This window comes from Rhagoletis pomonella, unplaced genomic scaffold, assembly GCF_013731165.1.
Source record: "Rhagoletis pomonella isolate Grant_MI unplaced genomic scaffold, Rhpom_1.0 Rhpom_scaffold_00006, whole genome shotgun sequence".
NCBI classification, from domain to species: Eukaryota; Metazoa; Arthropoda; class Insecta; order Diptera; family Tephritidae; genus Rhagoletis; species Rhagoletis pomonella.
This window is the reverse complement of record NW_023458560.1, coordinates 58,651,894-58,656,301: the sequence shown is the minus strand read 5'-3', so window position 1 is coordinate 58,656,301 and position 4,408 is coordinate 58,651,894. Positions and strand designations below refer to the sequence as shown.

General features: G+C 31.3%; 1 protein-coding gene across 1 annotated transcript in view; it reads right to left on the bottom strand.

The window, feature by feature from the left end:
* LOC118742001 overlaps positions 1-4,408 on the bottom strand; it is a 76,627-nt gene that overhangs the window by 14,709 nt on the left and 57,510 nt on the right. The window lies entirely within an intron of this gene.

Sequence of the window (4,408 nt, the reverse complement as noted above, 5' to 3'; positions counted from 1 at the left end):
TTAATTGAAAAACATTGCAAATATTAAGCAAAAAACACCATGCACTCACTTTTGATTGCCAGTATATGTATGCATGTACATACATATGTGTGTAAACTTTATGCCAAACTATCATTATTTTAAATTGTATTTGCATCTTGATAAAAGGAGAACAAGATAAAAGATTTAACAAAAATTACAAATTAATGAAAATTATGTGAAGATTTACCATATTTTCGTTTATTTGCTCACAAAGACATCACATTTCATGTTGCTCAACATTGTATTATGTTATCAACATTAAATTCAACAGAATTTTTACATTCCGACTTGAACTTTTCTGTTAACGCTGTTAATTTTTCGTCCGCGAATAGTTTCACTGCAACCGTATGCCGCATGCCGCATGCCAAATGCGCGCGACAAACATGTTGCAAGGCTACCACACCACAGCCCAGCCTGCTAAAAAGTCAAACCAAAGCGAGTACCACCATAACGCAGCTGGCGGCCAGCCAGCGCAACAATGGCTTAGTATTCGTATGTAGCTGCAGCAGAAGCGGCAGTAGGTTAGCAAACAGGTGTAATGGTCACACCAAACGGGCTGTGGGCTCTGGGCTCAGGTGCAAGTAACATGAGTAGCAGCTAGGCAGTTCTTGCTTTTTAAGAAAAAAAAAAAATGCCTTTGTAAAAAACAATAAAAAAAAATATTATAGCATCTATTTTTATAGTAGTTTTTAGCTAAGACGACGCGCAAGCACAGTGGAGTCTCTCGTAAGACTAAGTATTGTCAATTCTGGCAACTATTTTGAAAGCTCTTTACTGTTTTTCGAAAGACTAATTGAAAGATCTGCTAACGAGGCGGCCTTAGCTTTATGTTTTTCAACTTTTAGCAATAAGTTTTTTAAAAATTTAATTAAATTTAAAAATACATATATATTTATTAAATGATAAAAACTAATAAATAAAAGAAAATAATATAAAAAATAAAATAAAATGCAAATAAAGCAAAATTAAAAAAAAATATAAAAATTAAAAAATTTGTTTTCTTTTTAAAACAATAAAATCAAAAATTAAATTAGGGGAAAAATCAAAAAAGAAGAAAATAATATGTACTTAAATGTTAACAAAATAAAAAATCAATATTTTAAAACAAAATCTAAAAATTATAAGTAAGTTAAATTGAAAAAGCCAAAAAAATAAATTAAGATCCTAAAAATTAAATTAAACAAAAACATACTTTTCTTAAAAAAAAAAATAAATCTAAAAATTAAAAGAAAGTGAAATTAATAATAATAATAATAATAATACTAATAATAATAGATTGGCGCTTACACATATGTTAGTGTTTGGCCGAGCTTCTGAAAGTGAAATTAACAACAGAAAAACAAATTAAATTAAAGAAGGAAACAAATTAAAATAGTTTCTAGCAATTGAATATAATTTAAAAAAATATTTTTTTTTTTTAAACAATGAAATCTAAAAACTAAAAGAGAACTAAAAAAAGAAATTTATTTCAAAAGAAAAAATAAAATAAGTTCCTTAAAACTAAAAGCATTAAACAAAATTTTTCTTTCTAAAAGAACATCCACAAATTTAAAGAAAATTAAATTAGGACAAAAAATTTAATGAAAAAAGAATAATACATAAAATAAGTTTCTAAAAAGCAAATTAAATTAAAACATATATGTACAGATGCGATCAGCTAATTGGCAATGAAATTCAAAATGATATTGTTTGCAAATTATGTTCATTTATTTATTTTTAATAAATTTAATTTAAAAAGAGGGAAAAACTAAACATAGAAACTCCTCTAAAAGGCCTCAAATGGGAGTGGTTGAGTGTTTAGAGCAGCGTGGTTGATGGAAGATATCCAACGTCCCTGGAGACTTGGGAGACCTCTTTATTTATCGCACCCTAAATCAAAAACAGTCGCAACTAAATTTTTTTCAAAATTTATTTCTTTCCATAAAATAGTTCGCAGGCCATATACATATTTAGTATCTAAAGTTCGCCAAAGTTTCTTTTTCATCGCCGTCTTCTTTAACTGGAAAAATATTATTAAGACTGTTTTTGTTTTACGTGCGTCGCTTGCGCACCATCAACAGCATTTTTTGACTCTCCTGAACATTTGGAATTTTTGGAGTTGTGACTGTTTGATTTAAGTAGGTTGAGATAGCTTGACTGAGAGTTTCTTTTATAATGGATTGGTTAGTAAATATTATAAAATTCATAGTTTCCTCCTCAAAACACTTTCTCTTGAAATTGTCCTCTTATGTTTCGATCAGTTATCAGTTTATTTAACGTTTTTCCTTCAAAATCTTATTATTTTGGTTATCTATCTACGATTAGCTCCAATTAAAAAAAGTGTGGACAGTTTTTTCTTCGAAAGTTATTTGTTGCCTTTGGTCAATATTAGAAATTTTGCATTTAAAATTTTTTTTTTCAGCCACAATTGTTCAAGCGATTACCGAACCAATAAGGAAGATGAGGCATTTTTGTCATCTGTAGGCGTTGACTATATTTTGTTCTCTTCGAAAATCAACAAAAACGATTTGTTTAGAATTTCTCACTTTTGCCGATCGGTTATCTACCGGTTATCTACCTGTTATGGATTGGTTATTTGATGCCCTGAAATTTTCTAATTATAACGCAAAGAGCTTTATTTAAATTTACCTAATTTTAGCGAACTATTATCTGATCGTTGTTTGTCGGTCATGTACCGGTTTGTTATCGGTAATGCATTGGTGTTCAAACGGTGGGAAATCTCTTATTTAACTTTATCGATCGGTTATGCGTAGATTCCTTATCGGCGTGCTTTGTTGGACTCGACCAAAATCGCTTAGGCTTGAAAAGAGATGACGAAAACTCGTTCCGAAAAAAAATTATATCTTTTTAACTTTACTCAGTGTCAATGATCGGTTATCTTCGGGGAAGTCATCGGTTATGTACAGGCATTGTTTATTCAGTACCCTCAAATTTTGTATTCAATATGGTCTTTAAATATCAAATTATGTCAATCGGTTATTTATGGATTATGTACCGGTTACTTGCCGGTTATGTACACGTAACCTGTTATATATTAGTTATTTCGCATAATGAAGATTTTTATTTAAACAGATATTTAACATTTTTTGTTCTGTTAGCTATCGGGTATTTATCGGTTATGTACCGGTTACACGTCGGTTATACATGCGTACATATACATATATATTGGGTATTTAGTACTCTGTTTTTTTTTTAAATTTAATCCTATGGCCTTTAAATATCTTTCTTGTTGATTGGTTATTTGTTGGTTAATCATCGGTTATTTGGTATGGGTACTGCATCTTTTATTCATCAACAAAGCCATTGCTATGTAAACAGCAAATTTTATCGATCAATCAATTTCAATTCTTAAATAAATCCTAGTATTTTCATACGAAGTAAAAATTACGTATTTTAAGAAATAAAAAAGAAAACTTTGCAAAAAATGTCTTAGACTGTTAAAAATTATGTACGAAATTTTATTAAAATTGGATGGAAAAGTTGTCTATATGAAAAAGCAAAATCGGAAAAAAAAGAAAAAAAAAAAATTCAAAAAATTTTGACTTCCTCTGAAACACTGTAGCTGTTCATCGATTTCCTTAACATTCCCATGACCATTAAATCCTGTTCGAGATTCGCATGAATCGCCGTTTAAAGGCACAGCGCACATTGTTAACTGTAACATATGTTTAATCATCATCAACAACAACAACAACAAGAATTAGCAACAACTCCAGCAGCTAACGAAAAGCAACAATTTATTGAATGTATAAGCACATAAATATGGCACGATTATGACAAGTCAATATGGCAATGGCAAGCAGTTAGCGTCTGCGCAAAACGACGAAAAAACAAAACAAATAAAAACACGAGCTTTAAGCTTCTTTCTTTCTTACACTTTAGTTTATGCGATTTTTCTTTAAATAAAAAACTTTTTTCTACCAAACGCTTTGTCTTTGCTGCTGCCAACTCTTCATTAAATGGCGAAAAGCAAGTGGACACGAAAGCAAGTTATTAGTAATCGTTGTTTGTATGTGGGCACTTGAAAGCCTGAAAGTCAGTAAGTCAACCATATAACCAGCCAGTCACTTGTCGCCTTAGCAGCCCTGTTGGTCAAGCGATCGCAAGCAAGCGCGCGGTCGCGCCTCGTCGGCGGCAGTGCGGCATTAGTTAGTTAGTTACAAGCCTCTGCGGTTTTCAGCTTACAAGTACTGTGCTGTGGTTAGTCTGTGTCCGCCACGCTTTCCGCTTTGCCGATGATCTACGCTGAGGGACCTAATTTTCCAGCTTGTTAGGTTTTATGTCCGTGGCGACGCTCATTTACACCTGCTTTAACAATTTTTCCGTGGCGCGCTAAGCGTTACGTTGCAAGATTTTCAGATTTTCTATTTTATATTAAACATTATTT